The following is a 23,317-nucleotide window of genomic DNA, read 5'->3' on the forward strand; positions in this document are numbered from 1 at the left end:
CCCTGGGTCCGCGTTGCTCCCCCCCCTCCCCGAGGGCCCCGCAGCCTGGCCACCGACACGGGGTTGGGGTCGTGCTCACTGGGATGGGAGCGGCCCCCCAGGGAGCGGTGCGGATGCGACCTGCAGCCAATTCGGGAGCCCGGCTTTTCCACGGGGCTGGGTGAGTGCTGTTCCCGGGCAGGATGCGTGGCAGTAGCCAGCCCCGACGAAGCCCGCGGACGTGCCCCGCTGTGGTGCCGTCTCCCCTGGCCACCGACACGGGGTTGGGGTCGTGCTCACTGGGATGGGAGCGGCCCCCCAGGGAGCGGTGCGGATGCGACCTGCAGCCAATTCGGGAGCCCGGCTTTTCCACGGGGCTGGGTGAGTGCTGTTCCCGGGCAGGATGCGTGGCAGTAGCCAGCCCCGACGAAGCCCGCGGACGTGCCCCGCTGTGGTGCCGTCTCCCGCCTGTCTGGGACGGTGCCACATGCGGTGCCCGGGCAGGGCTGGTGTGAAACGAGCTGCCTGCGGCGCCCACTGGTATCATCGAAAATGAGGGTGAACCGTAGTTTAACCCCCTGTTCACATCAGGGCCTCCCCAACTAGATCATTTCAGCCAATGCGGTGTCTACCTGGGTCTTAAAAACCTCCTGGGATGGAGATCTCACCAGCTGTCTGGGTAACCTGGTTCAGTGCTTTACTGCCCTCCTAGTAAGGACATTTTTCCTAATATCTAACCTAAACTTCCCTTGCTGCAGCTTGACTCTGGTGCTCCTTGTTCTGTCATCTCCCACCACTGAGGACAACCTAGCCTGGGTAGGCAAATATTTGGGCCCATGGGCCATATAGCTCCCCAAAACTCCCTGTTGTGGGCTGGGTCACCCCCCCCGCCCACACACACACAACCGCTCCCCAAACCTCCCTATGTGGAATGGGGCTGCAGGTGGGCAGGGAGCTGGTATAGGTGCCAGGGCTGCCCTGCGCCTTCACCCCACTGGGTGCAGGAGCCTGGCGTGGCCCAGAGGTGGCGCTGGTGGCTGCAACAGTGATGGGGAGGAGCTGCAGGGCAGTGGGTCCCACTGGCAGGAGCTCCAGGTCTCACGTTTTCTGGTTGCTGCCACTGCTGTTCATTGGGGCCAGAGCGGGCAGGTCCAGGGAGAGCGCTGCAGGGACCCCGAACCCCACACACGGCACGCCGTGGCCAGGGTTGCGCACACAGCCCAGGGCTCGGGCTCTGCCTGTACCAGTGTCCATGGCACCAGAAGCAATGGCAGCAAGAAGGAGCCACCACTGACTGTTGCCTCTGTGTCCAGACCCCCACTGCCTAGAGGGACCATGTTTTTAAAATGCAAAGGCAGGGCACATGCCCACCTTCCTCCTTCCCCTCTACCTCCTCGCTGGTGGCACAGCCAGAGCAGAGCAAAATGGAGCAGGGGGGCAGATACAGGTTGAGTGCTGTGGGCTCCGGGCAGCCCTGCTGCCCTCTCAGGAGCCCCATGCCAGCTGTACCCCCCCCTGCTTGTCCAGCAGCAGCAGGGGATCTAACTCCACACCTCTGCCATCCCCACTGCTGCCTAGTGGGGGGGGGGGGGGGGGGAGTGTTGCCATGGTGGTGGGGTCTCCCTGTGGGGAGGACAGCAGGACAGGCAGCCCCAAGCTCACAGCAGGCAGCCTGTATCCACCCCTGCCCTGCACACACATCTGGGGGGCACGTGCCTCCCATGCTCTCCCCCCCAGAACAGCATGTAGCAGTGGGGAGCTGCCCCCCTCCCGTGCCCTGTGCCCCCTGGATGAGCTGCCCGTGGCTGTGTCCTACTCTATGCACTGCCCTAGCTGGGCAGTGCCCCCAGCCCCATCCCACTTGCTCCCTCACCACGGAGGCCTCGATCTACCCCCCATCCCTCCATACCTCCTCTCCTCCCCATAAACCCTCCCTGACTTACCTGCAGGGAGCTGCTTTCCACGCTTCCCAGCTGTATTTCCCAGCCATGTGTGTGGGCATACACATGGATGTGGCACCACCTGCATCCTGCTCCCAGCAGCCCCAAGCAGCCCCTTGCGTGCTGGAATGCTGCTAGCCTGCAGGGAAATACGCCATTTCCTGTGGATCCCTGCATGATGCTGTGAATCTGGGACAGCCTGGGACCAGGACTTGAGGGTCCCATTCTGGGACTGTCCTGCCCAATTAGGGGCAGGTGGTCACCCTACTACTGCCACCAGCACTGCCTCTGGGCTGCCCTTCTGCCCAGTGGAGTGACTGGAGCTGATGCCTGGCTTCGGTGGTAGTGGCTGGGTGCAGATTTGGCAGCGGCAGCAGTGGCTCCTTCCAGCTGCTGTTGGCAGCCCTGGCCCGATGGAGGCCAGCACAGGCAGGGCCTGAGCCCCAGATCCGAGTGCACCACCTTGGCCCTGGCCCCAGCCCCGGCCCCAGCCTGTGAGGGTTCAGGTTCCCTGCAGTACCTGCTCCAGACCAGACCTGCCCACCCTGGCCATGATGAGGAGCAGTGGCAGCAGCAGTGGTGAGAAAAGCGGGACCTGGAGCCCATGCTGGGGCTGCCACTGCTGCCACCGCTCGTTGTGGTTGCTCCCTCTGTCTTTCTTCTCTAGACTCAATAAGCCCAGTTCCCTCAGCCTCTCCTCATAAGTCATGTCCCCCAGCCCCCTCACCACTTTTGTTGCCCTCTGCTCTTGAATTTGTCCACATCTTTTCTGTAGTAAGGGGCCCACAACTGGACACAGTACTCCAGATGTGGCCTCACCAGTGCCGAATAGAGTGGACTACAGGCAGTCCTCCGCTTACAACATTGCAAGTTACAACGTTTCACACTTACAATGTTTATAAATTGACACCCTGTTTCAACTTTCTGATGTTAGTTTTGATTTTACAATGCTTGATCCGATGTGACGACACACCAGCGAACAAGTTCACTGTGTCATCTGTCTCCCTGGAGAACATCTGTCCAAACTGCCTTGGACAGTTTCTTTAAGAAAGCAGACAAGACTCCAGAAAAACCTGAAGCCAAGACTCCTGAGAAGACTCCAGCCAAGAGCCCTTCAAAAAGTCCAACCGAGAGCCCTTCAAAAAGTCCAGCAGAGTCACCTCAAAGAAGTCCTTCCAAATCAATATTATTGCTATTTACAATATAAATGCATTCATGTAGCTATATGACTCATCTATAGTTGATCGAGTACACAATTCTGGGGTATTTTTGGTGAAAATAGGGTATCCAGCTTTGGTTCAGGAACCAATCCCCCATTTATAACATTGTTTCTTATGAGAAAATTGGTTCCGAGTTACAACGTTTCAATTTAAGCTGTGGTTTTCAGGAACCAATTGTGTCCTAAGTCGGAGAACTGCCTGTAATCACTTCCCTCCATCTGCTGGCAATACTCTTACTAACGCAGGCCAGTATGCTGTTAGCCTCCTTCGCACAATGTTGGCTCATATTCAGCTTATTGTCCACTGTAACCCCCAGGTCCTGTTCTGCAGAGCTGCTCCTTAGCCAGTTGGTCCCCAGTCTGTAGTGGTGCATTGACTTGTTCTGTCCTAAGTGCAGGAGTTTGCACCTGTTCTTATTGAACTCCTGCCAGTCTGGGGCTCATGCTGCATGTGGTGCCTACCCTGGAGTAGCCAGGGGGTGCTGCATACAGCGCAGGTCCCAGAATGGCTGGAGTGGGTGCTGTGTGCCGTGTGTGTCCCAGGCTGGCTGGGGTAGGCACTGTGCGTGTCCCAGACTGGCCAGAGCAGGTGCCATGTATGTTGCATGGCCTGGACTGGCTAAGGCAGGCCCACATGCAGTGCAGGTGCCAGGCCAGGTAGAACTGGCACCCTGTGTGGTGCAGGGCTGATCTGGTGCATGCCATGTGAGCTTTGTGAATCAACTCCAGACCCAGGGGCAGTACTGGGGGTGGATGATGTGCTTCTGTATGCCATGTCTGTTCCATGGGCCACCTCCTTTACATGCCTAGCTTATACTGTACATCTCTGAGTTAGTTTATGAGATGCAAATCTACCTTGCCTTCTGCCTGACTTCAGGCTACCTACCTCTCTCTCCTAATGGACAGAGCCAGCTCCATCCATCCCTGAAGGCCCAGCCCCGCAGGCTGAGGATCAGTGTCAGGGCCTGACTTACTCTGGGGAACAAGTAACAAGGGCAAGGTTATAGGTTCAAAGTGAGAGCAAGGAGTCAGACAAGATCCTCAGTCTTCTCACAAGTTAGACAGGTGAAGGCCATACAACTGCAGTGGAAGGTGAAGACAGTTTCTTGGCCAGTTTTTCAAAGTTTCCAAAGAACAGGGGGGGAATGTGGAAACTGCCCTTTATGGACCTGCCCAAAGTCTATTAATGGAAGGGGGTAAAGAAACAGACTCCGTCATACTGTCTTATTACAAGTCCCTGCATTGCCTGGGAACAAAGAATGTGCCCTAAATTTTATTCCTGTGGGCCACCTCCCTGCACAGAATTCCTCATTTTTTAGACAGGGAAGGGAGAACTTCTTCGTGCACTTCAGTGAGATGTTACTGGTAGGACAAGCTATATAAGCAGGCCTAAATGGGGAGGAGAGAAAGACCCTCTGGTGTTTGTAAGGGGCAGGAACAGTCTCTCCAGAATAGAATGTTTTTGAGACTTGATACAGATTTGTCTCAGATCCCCTTGTTCATTCAAAATTAAAGGAAAGACTCTTTAAGAGAGATGATCTTTATCTTCTCAATGACTGGGAGCTAAAGTGAAGATCTAAAGTAAAGTATCCCCAAATCCAGAGGCGCTGAGTATGTGCGAGGCAGAGGGCCCTGGCCCCCCCTCAGGAAGAGGGCTGCCACCTGAAACGCGTAAAACTTTCCACGTCAATCATCATAGGCAGCCCCCCCCCCCAGCAAAAATAAAAGTTGGCACCTATGCCCAAATGCCTTTATTCATTGGAGTATCAGCCATCCCATATGGACCTAACTAATCCTCCTGTCTCATTGTAGGAAAAAAAAACCTGAGTTCCTTTACTTGATAGGCAAAGAAAAGAATCATCCCTTGTAAGGGGAGAGTGAAATCTCTGCAAGCAGAACTGCTCCTGACCTCCCTTGTCACTGGGATGTGATCTTGCCTTTATTCAAACTTGTACTAATTTAATTGAAGGTGCAACAGAACTGGTCTACTTTAATGGATTAAATGAAAATAATGTATCAGGTTTGTAAACTGATGACATTAGGAATAGATGTTATTATTAAAAATTGTATCATTGTGATTTTTAATAGCTATAAATGATGAAATCTTTATAGATCTGATGCATGACAAGACAATGTAAACTTAAAATCAACTACAATGGAACAGAAATAGCTAATGTACAGTGTGAACACCTTTGGCTGATAAAAATCCATAGATGGAATAGCAGCCCTTCTGGTCTTGGATAGTGCAGTGGCCTGGGAAATTGTCAGCCCCTTGCAGTTGGGAGAATGATAGGAGTTTCCCAAGTTCATGCATTCTCAGTGGATTGCAGGACAAGATTGGGTGGGGTGCTATGTATGAACACTGTGCAAATGTATCTGCTTCGGCGGCATCCGCCCACGCAACAACTGCTAGAGAAGACAGCGTCCATGAGACGGGGAAGGCGGAGGGGCAGCTTGAAGGGTCCCGGCACGCATGCGGGGCCCCAGGGTCAGAGCCCAGCGACCCCGGCGAGGGGTGGCTGGCCCGGGTTGCAGCGCCATATCCAGCATCCTTTTTTGAATATACCCTTTTTCTGTGTAGTTGGTCTGCCATTTGTATAACTTCTTGCCATATTCCCTGCCACACTCTCAACTTCATTCCTGTCCAGACTGCTGAAATGGCAGAGATTTGGAAGTATTATAAAATAACAAATGTGGATTTGGGCTCTAGATCTGATAAAGCACACTCTTATACATTGAACCAATCTCAGAGTCTGTTTTAAGCTCTTCACGATGAGTTTAGCCTTGTTGAGGATAGGAGTGAAAATCACTTCTACAAAGGACCATCATTAGTTATTTTTTTAGCTGGTGTTATTACCTCTAGTACTGACTTTTTATCTGAGAACAGTCATGAACGGTGCATGTCCCCAGCGGCTGTGGGGGCACGGCTGCGCTGGCGGCAGCGGGAGCCCAGTGGTGGTGAGCAGGGAGCTCCGTGCATGCCACTGGCACTGTCAGTGGGGGCGGGGGGAGGGGGGTTGAAGAGTGGTGAGCGCTGACCAAGGCTCGGCAACCACCCACAGGCGCTGGTGGCAGTGTTGGCGGCAGCTAGAGGCAATCATGGACTGGCAACAGATGCTGCTGGCAGTGCCAACGGCACGGTTGTGAGCAGCGACCATCGGCAGGCACCGTCGACAGTGTTGGTGGCACCTTTTTGCAAGGAATGTGCCGTCATGTGTAGAGGGTGCACATGCACCTGCGTGCGCTCCCTATGTATCACCCTGAGAACTGTAGTCAGGTTTGTCATGGCATACAGTTTTCTCTAGGTAACTTTAGTCCAGCAACCTTGTTTTAGGCATTGTTTTGCCTACAGATCTTGTTTTAACTTTATATTATGCTCTTTCTCAGAATTCCCCCTCTAAATCCTCCTCCAAGTATTTTCCAGCTTCACAGCATCTCACTTATTTTCTTTTGGAAGATTTCTGGAGCATGAATAATGCCCAGTGAGAGGTAATAAAAGCAAGGTATTCAAAATGGTGGACATGTGGTAACGATGAAAGATATCAACGGCTCAATGTCTAGATGGAAGGAGATATCAAATGGGGTCCCCCCAGGGTCTTTCCTGGGTCTGGTATTGTTTAACATCTTTATTAATGATTTGGACGATGGAATTTAGTGCATGTTTAGCAAATCTGCAGATGATACCACGTTGGGCAGAGTTGCAGATGCTCTGGGTTGTTGGGCTAGTATCCAGAATGACTTGAATAAACTTGAGAAATAGTCCAAAATCAGTCAGATGAAATTCAAAAGGGCCAAGTGCAAAGTCCTACACTTGGGGAGAAATAATCACATGTACAAATACAGAGTGGGGAATGACTGGCTAGGCTGTGGTACTACAGAGAAGGACCTGGGGGTAACAGTGGAGCATAAGCTGAATATAAGGCAACAGTGTGCTCATTGCCAAAAAAAGATAATATCATACTGGTTTGTATCAATAGGAGCCTCTTCTGCATATCAAGGGAAGTGATTTTTTTTCTGCTCTATTCAGCACTGGTGAGGCCTCCCTGGTGTAGTGGATCCAATTTTGGGCTCCACACTTTAAGAAGGATGTGGGCAGATTGGAAAAAGGTCATCAGAGAGTGACAAAAATTATTAGAGGCCTGAGATGTATGACTTATGAGGAAAGGCTGATAAAACGGGGATCATTTTGTTTGGCGAGGAGAAGACTGAGCATGGATTTGATAACAATATTCAAATATCTGAAAGGCAATTACAGAGAGGATGGAGATGAACTTTCCTCTGTGGCTGTAGGGGACAGGACTAGGAGCAACAGCTTCAAGTTGCAGCAGGGAAAATCTAGGTTGAGGATTACGAGGAACTTTCAAACTAGGAGCCTACCTGGAAATTTTCAAGAGCAATTTAGACAGCTGTTTGGCTGAGGTGGTTTAGACAGGCATGTTCCTACCTTGAGCAGGGGGTTGGACTAGGTGACCTCATGAGGCCCTTTCCAGCTCTACTTTCCTCTGATCCTACTGTTGCTCAAATCAAATCTAAAGATTCTACACTTGTTTATAGTACTTCCTTGAGCCTCTTTAGAACTGTGCACATACAGAGATCTTTATTTTTTTTGTAACAGGCATTGTGAGGCCTGTTGTTTTCTTGGTTCCATAACGTCTTCCATCACATTATTTTTCTCTACCATATTTAGTTCTTTTTCATTCTAGGAAGTCATAGGATTAGTACCCCAGAAGTAGTGGGGAACATGCAGGATAATATGGTGCAGTAGCTGCTGCAACGCAGTTGTACTACACAGCTGTTTTAACAGGAACTTTGAACTTTTATTTTGTGAAACTCTCAGTGCAATAACAAAATGCAAACCATAAAGTTGGAGTATTACACAAAGATTTCATAGTAGATGGTGAAAAATGAATTAACAGAAAATCTTAAGAGTATAGAATACTTAAAAGCTCTGTCTAGGAGTGCAAGCTAAATAATATTTGGGTGCATATTCCTTTTTAGCTTCTGTTGGAGATTTAACTGTAGAGTGTTGGAATGGGTTATTGCTAACATTGTATGCAATATGGTTAGTATTTTGTCGAGAAATGCACCAGCCTTTGCCCTAACATCTAATTTCCAATCTTTTATTAATGAAGGTGGATGTAGTATGCCATAGCATAAACTGTAAGTGAATGTAGTTTTTGTTTGCCAATAGCCCTCTATTTCAATACACTTTTCACTGGTTCTCCTTTAGACAGGCTATTTTTGTTAAACACCATTTCAGCTTCTTCTCTGAATTTCATGAATGCTGCCTTTTGACACAGATCCAAGGAATCAGATATTACTCACCTTTGCATGTGCTGTCTCCCTGATTCATTTGCTTGAATAAACAGTGTTTCACTGTCTTTTACTCTTACATTTCCTGAATATTTCTAGTGGCTGGGCAGACATCATCTGTTCTATATTTCTACATTATCTTACTTGCTACATTTTTTATCCAGGAATTTAATTTCTTAAATATATATGTGTGTGTGTGTGTTCATATATATATGGGGGGTTTCCTTTTCCTCAAGCAAATTTTCTTTGATGTTTTTGAGCCATGCTTCTTCCACTATATTTTAGTTGCGTGACTAGCATTTTTGCTATTGCAGACTGTCAGGCAGACTTGTCAAGATCCAGGAAGCAAAAACCAGTGGATTATTAATTTGTAAAGTTATTAACATTTGCATATATTTATACATATTTGCATAAACTAATATGACGACAGAAAGGGCAGAAATAGAAAGAGGAAGAGAGGAAAAGGAACAGACATCAAATGACCCCAAAATATCTTTTGTCCACAACATTTAATTGTTTCTCCCCATTCCCTTAACTAAATTCTGGAGGTACATTTCCCCTTCTCCCTGCAGATAACTTTTAGAAGTTGGCTGCCTTAGCAGGACAGGATTATTTGGTATCTCCCCACACCTGGGGAAATAGCAGAGAAGGGGACTGTTATTCCCCTCACAATCATGGTGAAAGGAGAGAAAGGACAGAAATTTGTTTACCTCTGACACTTAGTATTGGGGAAGACAGTCCAAGAAGCCTGTAGGAGCAGCTGCTGTCCAGCTGGTGCTTAAACACAGGGTTCCCAGTTGGATGGAGGAGCATTGCTTGCTCACTGTGCTAATGAACCAGGCTATCTATCAGCACATGGAGAAGTTTTGATTGACTGCCTTGGTCCTAGGAGACAAGAAAGGAAAACAAAATGAGGAAGAATACTAATCAGGGTTAGGGTCTTCCTTAAGAGACAAGTGGAAGGATCTGCAAATCTGTAGACTGTCAGGAAAAGCCCACAGGATGGGCAGCTTTATCGTACTTGGTTCCTTTCCTGTTTTAAAGTTACCTCAGACATTAACTGAGGCCTGATCTATGCTGTAATGTTCTGATAGCAAAATTGAGTCTTAGTAGCAGATGTTTGCATCCTTTAGGCATGAAGTTCCTCTAAGCTATTAAAACTCCTGTGGCGGGCTTGATGGCAGCAGCCCAGCATGCCAGCTTTGAGGAGGCTCAAAGCGATTGGTGGGGCATTTCCCCTTCCCCCACCAATCAGGTGATGACAGGGGAGAAGCTTGCCCTGCCCCTACCCAAGGGCTGGACCAGAGAGGGGACTAACCCAGTGGTGACGCGTAAGGGGTGCATGGGGGTGCACATGCACCCCCTGAGAGCGCCAGTGCACTCCCTGATCAGCCATGCTTGCTGCTTAGGCGATGGGCAGGGGGGCAGGTGGGAGCGCTGATGATCCCCCTGCAAGTGCTGGCCGATTGCTGCAGCCACTCCCAGAAGCGGCCACAGCCACTACTGGAAGTAGCTGCAACCATTGGCCATGGGGGAACTCCCTCTGGGCAGCGAGATCTGCTGTAGCGGACCACCCCCCCGGGCATCAAGATCTGCTGTGGGGGGACCCCTTCTGAGCAGCAAGATCTGCCGTGGGGCACCCGCCTCCCTGGGCATTGAATCATATCTAGTTAAGCCTAGATATGGCTCACCAGAGCGCCCCAAGGGATGACGAGGTCAAATGGTCACAAACTACTTCAAGATCATTTCAGGCTGGACATAAGGAAGAATTTCTTTACTGTCCAAGCCCCCAAGGTCTGGAACAGCCTGCCACCGGAGGTGGTTCAAACGCCTTCATTGAACACCTTCAAGATGAAACTGGATGCTCATCTTGCTGGGATCCTATGACCCTAGCTGACTTCCTGCCCTTTGGGCAGGGGGCTGGACTCAATGATCTTCCGAGGTCCCTTCCAGCCCTAATGTCTATGAAATCTATGAAATCTATGAAGCCACAATACGTGTCCTGGCTCTACTCTATGTGGGGGAGGAAAGCTGCACCCAGCTGGGCAGTCATGTCTTCCCAGTGCTTCTGCCCGCTAACGCTCCCTTCATTTGGAGAAGGGGTACATAATTGAGTACCACCTGGGTTACACTCCTAATATTTTACCATCTCTAGTGACAGAAGGCTTCTGCTCCCATATGGCCGTTCAGAACAGGTACATATAAAACCTCCTCTGTCTCTGGTAGCCTTAGCAATCCTTCTTCAGCAATCTCATGCTTCCTTGCACTGTGCATTCTGGACCCTGGTTTAAACTGTCCTGGCCGAAACTGAAACCCACTTTTTCTACAGCTTAAAATCAGTCCACCATTTTGGAAATTTCTGTTTCCTGCCACCACATGTATGTAATCCTGTAATTAGGTCTGCAGGATAGGAAAGATCTCCTCAGGCTTTGGTATCAGAGAACTATCCAACCCTAGCTCCATAAGAACAGGAAAAATTGGCATGTTTCTGATAATGTTGTCTGGGGGAGCTGGAGGGTGGGAGAGGTGCATGCCCAGGAGTATGATAGGAGCAGCACCCAGTGCCCACCTAAAGCAAAGGATCTTTGTCAGCCTTATCACCAGATGATCATGCACAATAAACGTTCAAGGGTCTTTCCTGTGATGTGCCCCTTCTTCAAGTAGCTGCACTCAATCCCAGGAGCCTCGGACAACCCCTGTCTTCTCAATTAAGTGTCTTACTAAAGAGTCCACAGTACCCAGGAAGAAACATCATTCAAGTTCCATGCAGAGGAAGATGACAACTTCCCTAACGAGGAGGAAGGGGAGGAGTTATAATCCTCCCAGAGGATGAGATCTCCCAGATCCAGTTGTATTTTGTAGCCACAACTTCCACAACCAAAGACAATCCTAGCTAGTGGACAGACAACATCAGAGACACTGAAACAAACACTTGTAAGTACTGCAATTTGATCTCTCCCAGCTCTTGCCTGTTCTTCTCCAGCATGCCCCACTATATACTGGATGAATTTTACATCTTCCCCACTCCTGATCTCCAGATTGAAAGGGAAAGCAAGGCTTTAAGTACCACCTTACCAACAAAAAGGAGCAGATACCTCAAATAGAAAAGTGCTCTCTGGTAAATGCCTGCCCTCCTGCCAGATAGAAGTCTCAATTGTTTGTTGGCTTGTGAATCACCAAGCTCTGTGATCCAAGTAGGGTGCATTTATGTGTGCTCGGTCAGGGTGGGGATCCCGATGGGGAAACATGCTTGTAAACGGGTGGATCCAGAGGAATGCAGTGATGCAGTTGTACCCCTCTCCCTCCCACCCCTATTTAATTCTTGCTCCACACAAAATTTAAGACCATAAATGTTGCTGGCAGTGGCAGCAACATTTCTAGTCAGGCAGTGCTGAGGGAGTCACTTGACTTCATGGCTCATTGCAAGCTACCTGATTCCATCTAAACACTATTTCACAGATGTTAATGGCCCTCTCCTCTTTATAAAGTCTTGATGTTCTACTAATCAAGCTATCCTTTCTTCAGCAATTTTGCTGCCTGTTAGCTGCTCCTGGTAATTTAGGTCCTATTTAACAGTGTTGCATACTTTTTAACTCTAGCTAAAAGTGTTAGCTCAGGTGAACATTAATTCAGATGTGGAAATAATTTTCAGTGAAACACTGGTAGTGAGGCACTGCCAAGATACTCAAGAAGGCTAGATTTTGTTTGATTAATCTGAAAAAGAGATGTACATTTAACTCTAATGGCTACAGAACTAATGAAACAGCATCTTTTGATTAACTTTTGCCTCATTTGTTGTGCTTTTTAGACTTAATAGAAAATTAATGCACCTTCCAATAATTTGTATTTGTTTTGTGCTTCGATTTTAAATGGATAATGTAGCCCTAGGCTGCTAACATATTAGTAAAGCACCTCATTTCTTTTTAACTGGAGAAAAATATGTGTTGTATTATATGGGATGATGCACTATACCATCTGCACCCCACCATTTTCAAAATCCTAGAGCCACCTGTGCTTGTAAATATATGTTATTGGGAAATTCTGTAGCAAACAGGCAGGTAGGGGTGAGGTCATGGATTGTGGCTCCAGGTTTTTGCCTTCTTAACAGCTATGCTGCCAAATGACCCACAGAATCTTGTGGAGAATCATGTTTATCTCACAGAGGGACATCAATGTCCCTTTCTACCTTGGGGATTACCAGAAAGTACTCCAGCAGATGTTCCCACAGCCACTCATTTTGATTCTTGGGGATGGTGGCCTTATTTTCCTATCCTGATAGGACATCTTGCTAAATCCCTGGTTCCAGAATTAAGCAAGGACTATTTCTGGCACCACCTAGGCAGCAAAGCACCCTGGGCATCCTTTTGCTTTCTACATCATCTCCTTTTTTCCAGCCTTGGTGATCCTCTTCAGGGGAAACTGGCCATAGCACTACAATGCCCTACAAAGATTTTTTTAACATCTTACTTAGTTCTACAGATCTGCTCAGGTTTTCCTCCCCAAACTCCATTCCAGAGCCCAACCAGTCACCAACAACTTTGCAGCCACCAGCCAGGGAAGCTTACCATAGCAGCACTGGCATTAATGATCAGGCCAAATGGCTTCATTGCTGTTATAATGGGAAAAAAGTTTTAGGGAGTTTTCAGTTTCCTTTACCTAAGGCTACAGCTGTGAATCTGACATGCCCCACATTTTCTTTTTCAGTCTTCTCAGTCATGCTGTCATTACAATAGTTAGTAGCCACCCAACTGTCAGGTACAGAAGTGGAGAAGGAGAACACAGGAGGAAGACGTGTTCACACAGGTGATCTGCACATGGATGGTACTGACAGATGGGGCTGCCAGTGGAAGGAGAACATACTGTAGGACTGATGGAAGAAATGGGAGGCCAATAAGCGTATGCAAGGGAATATGATGCAGATTCTCAACCAGCTGATCAACATGCTACAGAAGGTTGTTGATCATCATACCCAGCGTCATATCCACTTACCCTCCTCGCCAAGCCCGAGCCCTAAATTCTGCATGCAGCACTCTATATTACAGGAGGATTTGCTACCCCCACCATATCTGGTCTTCTACTCTATGCTGATTCTACAGACAATTTTGAGTGGTCCTACATTAATCTCTGTGAAATTCAGTTTGGAGTACTTTGTCCCTTGCCCCTGTTCTGATGGTTGGTCTGTTTTCTGGGTGTTAGTCATCTGAGTAACTTGGTGACTGGTGTTTGGTTGTTTCAATCATAGAATCATAAAAAAGCAGGGCTGGAGAGCCCCTCTGGATGTCATCTAATCCAAACCCCTACCTGAGACAGTATCATCCCTATCCAAATCATCCCAAGCAGATCTTTGTCTAACTTATTACTAAAACCACACAGGCAACACTGTCACACAATCACGAAGCATAGTGCTCTAACTTGCCACAGGTAAAACTGGGGGACAATAGTGGTCAATGTCCTGCTGCTGCAAGGATTATTAAAATATGCTTGAGAGATCTGAGGAAGAGGGCTATGTCCCCTGCTATAGAGGAAGATAACCCCACCCCCTCCCCCCAGTCTGTACCAATCTGATTATGGGGTAAGATTCCTTCCTGACCCCAAATGCAGTGATCAGTCTGACCCTGAGCACAGGGGCAAGACCATCAGCCACGAACTCCTGGTTTAAGTCTCAGCAGGAGCACTGGCACACCCCAGTCAAAATTCCCAGCCCTGGCTGCACCCAACATCCAATGTGTTTGAGGAAGGCGAAAACCTCACCCTCCTGACGTGTAGCAACAGGAGTAGAAAAAAATTCCTTCCTGGCCCCATGCAGCAACCTGTCTATTGCACTGAGAGTGTCCTAAGAATGAAGCTTTTCCTGATATCCAATCTAAATTTACTTTGCTGCAATGTCAAACTATTGTTCCTTGTTATGCTCTGTGCTGCTAGAGAAAAAAGGCATTCTCCCTCATCTTTATGGCAGCCCTTCAGATATTTGAAGACTGTTATCATATCTCCTCTTAAGTGCTTTTTCTGTAACCTGAACATGCCTGTTTCCTTCAACCTCATCACCTATGACTTGCCTTCCAAGCTCTGTATCATTTTTGTTGCCTGCCTCTGGACCTTCTCTAGCTTCTCTATATTGGTTTTAAAATGTGGAGCCCAAAACTGCAAATAATACTTTGTTGACTTATCTATTGTAATACATACGGAACACTGTTTATTGTTACTTTTCATTACAAATATTATTCTATTCTGGATTTTTCTTTGTATGCATAGTAAAAGAAACTGATGCCAGCTGCCTCCACCCCTAATCTCACCATCTCACTGCAATCTGAAGTATGAAGGCTCTGAGGCTAATCCTTTTATTTAACATAGGACACTGAAATGCTTTCTTGGGGCCTCAGCTCCTCCCAAACTGTTATGGTGTGCACTGGTTATGGCCCTTGTGCCTGGCTACACAAAATTAGTAGAGAGTTGCTTCAGTAGGGACTGAATTGTCCCTGTGGCCTCACAGTTTATATAGAACACAGGACGTTGCAGTACTTAGAGGTACATTTATCTTGTTCATGTCCAGCATGCTCACAGGACTTCTTCAGAGTCCTTTCAGATACCCAAAGGGATACCCTATTATCATTCTGCATCTGATTAATCTGTAGCTGAACCTCTCCTTGGTGCTGTTAAAATTGCTGGTGCAATTTCATGAACCATGGCATGAGAAGATACATTGGGTCTCCAGGAACAAGGAAAGGCATGTCACTGTTACAAGGACTTCCTTTCCTAACCATCTCCTGTTTCAATGTAGTGGTTAGGAAAGGAAGTCCTTGTCACAGGGAGCCCTTACCTTGTTACTGGGAGAAGGCTGGGGGACAAGCAGAGCCTGCAAGTGCTCTTTAAGAGTAGACTCTTTGTGGCTTGAAGGGTGGGAAATAAAGGCAAAGATGAGCCAAAGTGGGAAGGGAAAATTGTGTTATGTGTGGAAAGTGACATCTACCTACACATCCCAGGGGAGGCAGCTCATAATGCTGCTCACCTATGTCCTACAATGCACTGGCTCAAGGGGTACAACAAAGACCATTGGGATGTCTTGTGACCTTTGTGATCTTCTAGCTCAGCTACTGGAAATACAGGTAAGCAGAACTGCCAGAAGCAAAGAGATGCATACACACTGTGGCAGTTTGGCAGCGGCAGCTGTGGAATGTGACAGAACTTCTCTTGGCAAAATGTTCTAATGTAGATAAAGACTAATTTTCCCAGTTTCTTGCTTGAAATTCCAGTTATTAGATGGCCTCTTATATGCTCTTTTCTACTGCTACCAAAGTTCAAATACAACTTTTGTATCCTTACACTAGCTTCTCTGGGGCTCTGCACCTGTAGTGAAAGGGTGCTGATTTACATATTAAATTCTTTTTTTGTAATTAAAAATGCATCAGACCTTTTAAGAAGATGTTGCAATAATTCTTAGTTCATAGAAAGAGCTGCTTTTTTCCAATACTGAACAAGAATATATACTAGAAAAAGGTGAGGCATAATGTGCCTTCAGCTATGTACTCTCATTCTGCCAGTCTCTTGTCTATATTCTCTTTTCTCTGTCCCAATGAAGGGTTTTTGCCTAACATCATCTCCAAACCCCTCTCCAGCTTGAAGTTTTCTTTTTCTATAGTTTTATAAGAAACCATATGGGTATATATTTCACTTGTCAAAGTACAAGTGAAACTTAAAGTCCTGTGTAGTTTTTGTACTTAGTTAAAATCCTCAAATGGCTTTATGTTTGGCTTGATATAATTATATAGATTTAGGTTGCAGATGTCCTCAGGTGAATCCAAGGATACCTTAGATTCTGCTACCTGAAAGAGTAAAGTTTTCACTTTATGTGAAACCATGTTAAAATGTTTACAAACAGTAGAAATTATTTAAGAAACTATGGAATTTCATCAAGCTATTTGCAAACAAATCATGTAGGACATGCAAATGCCAACCTTAGTATTCCATTGTATTCTGAAAATAAATGATGTAAAACAGCAACTTCCAGCAGATCTTCTCGCCTCAGTAACAAAAATAAGCTTACACTGTTTACACTACACTTCAAAGTCAAGGCGGCTAAGGAAAAAAACTGTTTATTTTTCTTCTTTACCAGAATTTCCAGTCAGATTTTTGCAAACCTGTCGAATGCAATAGGTTTACACGGCTGTCATTAAGGACTTGATTTGTTTGAATATTTGTTACTGATGGCTGAGATGGGATATGGAAGAACCCAAGTTGAGTCTCTGAGCCTCAGCTGTGCTTGAAGGCCTACAGGAAACTTGCATAGTCTGAGGAGGAGAAGGAGTTTAGTGATCTCTGAGGGTATGGTTGTCAGATGTACCTTATGAAAGTTTGTATATGGTTCTTACATGGAATCCAAGTACCTGCTAAATTATGTGTGAAGATGTTTGACATTTGCGGTAGTCCAGCGGGGAAAACAATGCTAAAGGGCAACCAGCATGGATTCATAGCAGGTAGATCCTGCCTGACTAACCTTGTTTCTTTTTATGACCAGGTCACAAAATGCTTAGATGCAGGACTCGAGGTGGATGTTATCTACTTGGATTTTAATAAGGCCTTTGATATGGTATCTCTTTATATGCTTATAGATAAACTGAGTGACTGTGATGTAGATGATTACACGGTCAGGTGGTTGGCAAATTGGCTCAGGGGTCACACCCAGAGAGTGGTGGTGGATGGGTTGGTATCGACCTGGAAAAATGTGGGCAGTGGAGTCCCACAAAGCTCAGTCCTTGAACTGGTGCTCTTCAGTGTCTTCATCAGTGACTTGGATGAGGGCATGGAAAGCACTCTGTCCAAATTTGCAGATGATACCAAATTATGGGATAAAATTAGCACACCAGAGGGTAGAGAATGAATCCAGGCAGATCTGGACAGGTTGGAAAAGTGGGCGAAACAGAATAGGATGCAGTTCAATAAGTACAAATGCAAGGTACTGCACCTAGGGAGAAGGAATCACCAGCACATTTGCAGGCTGGGGGAGGACGTTCTCAGCAGTGGAAAGGGATCTTGGAGTCACTGTTGACTCCAAGATAAACATGAGTTGTCAATATGACACAGTGATCAGTAAAGCTAACCACACTTTATCATGCATTAGCAGGTGCATGACAAACAGGTCCAAGGAAGTGATACTTCCCCTTTATGTGGCATTGGTCAGGCCGCAGTTGGAATACTGTGTCCAGTTTTGGGCACTGCACTTCAAGAGGAATGTGGACAACCTCGAGAGGGTTCAGAGAAGCACCACTCAGATGGTTAGGGGCCTTCAGGCAAAGCCCTACGAAGAGAGATTGAGGGCCCTGGATCTCTTCAGCCTCTGCAAGAGAAGGCCAAGAGGTGATCTTGTGGCTGCCTACAAGTTCATCAGGGGGACAGCAAGGAATAGGAGATGCTCTGTTTACCAGGGCACCCCTTGGGGTAACTAGGAACAATGGCTACAAACTGACAGAGAACAGATTTAGGTTAGACATCAGGAAGAACTCCTTTACGGTAAGGGTTGCCAAAATTTGGAATGGGCTTCCAAGGGAGGTGGTGCTCTCCCTTACCTTGGGGGTCTTTAAGAGGAGGGTAGACATACACCTGGCTGGGGTCATCTGACCCCAGTGTTCTTTCTATGGCAGGGGGGCGGACTTGATGATCTGCTAAGGTCCCTTCCAACCCAAACATCTATGAATCTATGTGCATGCTAACAGGTTCTTGGACCCTGTGGACTCCTCTTTGGAAACAGGTATCTTAGCTTTGGTTTGGGGTTATATACATTCTTGTGGGAGAACCAGTTTATTCCTGCATTTTCAGTATCAGCTGCAGTGTCAGAAAAAAATGGAGAAACAAAGTTCTTTACTTTGGAACTTAATTGACTATACTAATCAGGCCATTTTTGTTTGCAGCTGAACAACTTAACTTGCAATAGGCTAACTAACCATCAAGAAGCCCAACAGAACACTCTTGAGTTTTCAGCAACAAACTGGAGTCTCAGCTCTAATGTTTGAAAACACTGGACTAAATCAACCATTACAAAACTAGGGGTTGCAACTCCAAATAGGTTCATGGCACTTAAAAGGGGCAAGCCCCTGAAAAATTCAGTTACAGCAATCAGGCTCAGACTAAAAGTAGGATTGAGAGCTTGGAAGTTGGGTCAACAAACAAAAAGATTTAGAACCACTAGGCCAGATTGTACTCAATAAAAGTCATATCCCTATGCAGACACTAGCATGAGGCCTGTGACCTACTTGAATCCTATCATTTTTTTGTATTCTAGTTCTTATAGCACACTCATTATCATGGTTTCTGTGTATCTTCTAAACTAAAGCTATGTTCAACAGAAGTACATATAGTTCCTTCTCTATCTCTCCACTAGGGAAAATATGCATAGTTCTGCTGCTGTTTTGAAAGTGATGTTCTTTGTTCTTTTGGGTATGAAGATGTGGTTGTCATCTTCCTAAATAAGAGAAAGGACTGAAATAGGTGGCTCCAGGGCTGGGGACACAAATCTTTACAGCTTAATAAATGAGCAGAATAGTGAGTTAAAGATCTAATTGTACATGTGGCTTATGGTTGCGCTGAGGGTAGAATGAATTCCACCCTGAGTTATTAATCCAGACAAATTCCATTGTAGTGTAAATGAGAACAGGGTATTGCATTTTCTCCCTGATGGTCTCACACAAGCTATACGGAACACAGGAGGTTGTAGCACCCATGGGTACATTTATCTTATTCATGTCCAGCATGTTCACAGGTCATGTCTACATGGTAGACATGGAATTCATTGGCACTTGTTAGTATTTTATACTGCTATGGGTGGTTGGGCTTCTGAACCAAAAGCAAGTTTACCACTTTTCTGAAGTGCTGGGTTTACCACTTTTCTGAAGCACTGGCCAATTAGGTTGTGTCCAAACTAAGGAGGCTGTGGACAGCAGTGAATACCCTGCTTCTGATTTAGGGGACAGAGTCTCTAGAGCAGTGCAGTGTGCTGATGCGCATCACTACCATAGTAAATTTGTCACGTGCCCATGGGTCATAAAAAACAAGAGACATTAGGGTTTTGTAACTTGGAACTTATTTAAGCTTGTGTTAATTCCATTTGCATGGAAGAATTCTTGGATAAGCAATAAAATACTGGAAAAGTTTAACCAAAAGGGACATGGTTCATTGAAGCAAATTTGAGACTCACGGGACTTTAGTCTACCCATATGGCATTATTTTTGGACTCATATTATTGCCTAATGTTTAGTACTTGACATTGATTATGAAAGAAAGGACTCCATAATCCTGTGTTTAAGATATTTTCTGCTTTTTGCTATTTAATTTTATGTCATTTCTACTACAATCTTTTATCTTGAGTGAATTGCACTTAATATTGCTTTAAAAATATTTGGTCACTGATTGTTATTTATTTACATTTACTTTTCTCTGGTATTAATGATAAGTTACTAGTAGAGATTAGAGTGCCCAAAGATGAGATGCTAAAGCAATTAGAAAATGTAAGCAGGAATAAGTTATCAGATGTACACACCCAAGATTTCTGAGGAATCTTACATATGAAGTAGCTGAGATGCAATCTAAGCCCCCCTCCCAGCACACATTCTTTTAAACAAATTATTGAAGCTGATCCTTGAGCCCAACAATTGTGCCTCCTGCCATGCCAAACATAAATGGCAGGAGACGTGACTTTGGGATCAGGAATTAGATCCCAGTCACACCCTTTTTACTTGTCAGTGCAGGGACAACAGGGACCAGAACCCTGGGCTTCCCCTGCACCAGCAAGTTGAAAGCTGGGTGCCTGGTGTGACTCAGTGTAGTTCCAGGGCTGGGATGGAAAATCAACTGATTGTTGGCCCTGACCCTGGGACCACACCAGAGGTGAGAGGAGCAGACCTTGGTGTTGTCTCACATGAGTCTGATAATCAGCTGATTGTTGGCCCTGGACCTGGGGCAGCCACTGATATGCCACATGTTCAGTTTAAGGTACCATGCAAACTGACCTAAAAATGTTCTACATATGTGGGCCATTTTTATGGTTGGTTTGCCATTTTAAGGCACCTTAAATTGGGTGCATGTGTAACACTTGCCATTTACAATTAACATGTTAATTGAGGCATAAATGTAACATGTAGAGGGGCCCTAAAATATGAAAAATTGCATTAAAAACAGCTACTCTTCCAGGGTAACAAATTTTAAAAAGGACTCTAGAGCTGATCCAAGGAAGTAACCAATAAGTATTATATCTGTATTTGGCAAACTGGTTAAAATGATAATTAGAAAAAAGAATAAAACAGTGAAGGACTATTACAGGATATGGTCTAATGAATCCAGATTCCCCAAAAGAAAAACACATCTCATTAATCTATTAGGATAGTTCATATGTGTCAATAAAGTAGCAGAAAAGTAGAATTGGTTTACACAATTTATTTAGCTTGCCCAAGGCCTTTTACAAGGTATATCACTTCTAAAGAAACTAAGGGCTAAATTCACAAGAGGGCCTTAGATTCTATCTGCTTCCATAAGTGCTTTTACCTGATACATATTTCCAGTGACTTCATACATATCCCATAGCTGCTGCCTAAATTAGTAGGCACTTCCATTTCCTCTGGTATAGTCCCATGATTAAGTTTCTTCTGCTGAACATGCTCAGGACTGCTTAGTATTTTGACAGAGCTGAGCGAGTAGGTGCCAATTCACATCTAAGCCCTGATGTGATGCACAGATTAGGCTTTACCCTAATTAACATACCTTTAGGGCCCAAACTAGTAGAGATGCTCTGAATGTGTAACCCAGGGGTGGGCAATTATTTGGGCCCAAGAGCCACATACTTTGATAAGCTGTCATGGGCCAGGTCAGCACTCCCCCCCTCCATCACCCGCCCCCCGCCTGCTTTGGGGAGGCCGGGAACAGTGTTCAGGAACTGGACAAGTGGGCAAGGCCAATCTGCTCCCTGCACACCGTGCTTTGGTGTGGCTGTAGCCGGCTGAGTGCTGCTTTGCTCTCCTCGCCTCCAGTGGTGGTTCCTCCTTCCGCTCCTGCCCCTGCTGCACAACTCTGGGCAGGCAGGCAGGAAGCTTCAACTGGGTGGCTCCTCCTGGAGGTGAGAGGAGCAGAGCCGTACCAGGAACAGCCCTGCCAGAAACTATGCATGCTGGTCAGGGCCCAGGCCGGTGGGTGGGAATGCAGTTTGGGCTGCCTCAGTGGGAGCAGGTGGGGCTCAGCCCCATGAGGAGTGCTGCAGAGGCATCTGCAGGCCAGATCCAGTCAGTTGGCAAGCCAGATCCAGCCCAGGGGTTGTATTTTGCCCACCAACTTCCCCTCTCCCCACAGAAAGAAAATTCTGCCTTTTCCTTTTTACCCAATAGCACAGTGGCAACCCCAGTTTACATCTCTCTCCTGCCCGAGAGAACAGGTACTCTGGTCTGGAGCTGTTTCATTCTTTTCTCTTGAAACATTTCTACTTTATGTGGGATAATTAAATATTCATTGAGACTGAGATAGACATTAACTCTACAGCTAATTTTGTAGCTAGAGCATTCCTCTGGGAGGTGTGGAGATGTGGATTCCATTCTCTGTACCAATGAATATTTAAGCCTTTTTATATAAAGTAGAACAGCTTCAACAGGAAAGACTGAGCGCCCTACACCAGAACAGCCTGGTAGTTAGGGCATGTTCCTGGGAGATATAGTTCAAGTCCTCTCATGGAGAGGAGAGATTTGAATAAGTTTCCTAGCTCTAACCTATAAGAAAAATAATAGGCCTGTCTTCATGACTAGGGACAGAAGTTACACATAAACTGGTTTAAGTGATCAGAAACTAGTTTAAACCTCTAACAGAAACGAAGTTCAGTGCACATAAACCAGTTTCAAAATGGCTGAAAGCAAATGTACAGCCCATGCTGCTGTGCGCCAGAAAGCCGTGCTGTAGTGCCCCCTGGCTTCTGGCTTCAGCCACTGCAGGCATGTGGCTGCATTTTCTGTATCAAAAGTGAATGTCTGTTCATTTGCTTATTGGTTCAATCTTTGCAGCTTAGACTAACCTGCAAAGACTGAATCAATTTAGCCTCAGGTTTTTTTAATGTCTGTACTTAGCCCATGAGAGTATGCCCAACTCTGAATCCTAAGTGGAGATAGCAGCTCCAGTGGTTGGGTCTAAGACCCTCTCTCTTCTTGGCAATTCCCACTGGGTAATTTGGGTGGTACTCTGCTCAACTTTCTGGTTTCATAAATCACATTCTTAAGTACCTAGCTCTCTATGTATAGGAAACCTTGGTGGGAGGTGTGAATTCCCCTAAGCAGCATGGTGCCCAAAGTTAGATTCTGCTATGTACAATGTTGCAACATCTCTCCTCTTGTAAATCTATCACTATGAGCTAATGGGGTGAGTATAAAGTATTGCTGTGGATCAGAAACTGACTAGGAAACATTAAACAAAGAATAAGACTGGATGGTTGATCTTATCCTGGTGAAAGGTTAAAAGTTGGGTACCACAAGGTTCTGTAGAAGGTCCAGTGTTGTTTAATGAAGCAATATTTAATAGAGGTGCACCAATAAATCGGTCCGATATCAGATCAGCACCAAAATAAAGAAAAATTATTGTATTGGAAATTATCCTGATGTGGCTGATAATTTGGCCGATGAATGCCTGTGCTTGCATGGAGATTCAGTGCAGCATGTAGGTAGCAAGGAGCACAGCCTGGCAGCTTGAAGAGCTGCATCCAGCTGGTAAGTCTGTTGTTGTGGAAGGGAAGGGGGGAGGGAAGGGGCTCAGTGGGGCAGATCAATGCTTCCCAAAGTGAGGGAGGAGTGGGGCTGGGGCAAGGGCTGCCCAGCTGGGACGGGGTGGGTGCAGGACAGAGCCATGGCTCATC

At 46.3% G+C, this 23,317-nt stretch overlaps 1 long non-coding RNA gene across 1 annotated transcript in view; it reads right to left on the reverse strand.

Annotated features, from left to right (window-relative positions):
* Positions 1-3,499: 3,499 nt before the first annotated feature.
* LOC112551183 overlaps positions 3,500-23,317 on the reverse strand; it is a 28,693-nt gene continuing 8,875 nt past the window's right edge. The window contains exons 2-3 of the long non-coding RNA XR_003095393.1: positions 9,162-9,336; positions 3,500-5,790 (exon numbers count right to left, since the gene is read on the reverse strand). This is a non-coding gene — a long non-coding RNA (uncharacterized LOC112551183). The remainder of the gene's footprint in view (positions 5,791-9,161; positions 9,337-23,317) is intronic.

This window comes from Alligator sinensis, unplaced genomic scaffold (assembly GCF_000455745.1).
Source record: "Alligator sinensis unplaced genomic scaffold, ASM45574v1 scaffold974_2, whole genome shotgun sequence".
NCBI lineage: Eukaryota > Metazoa > Chordata > Crocodylia > Alligatoridae > Alligator > Alligator sinensis.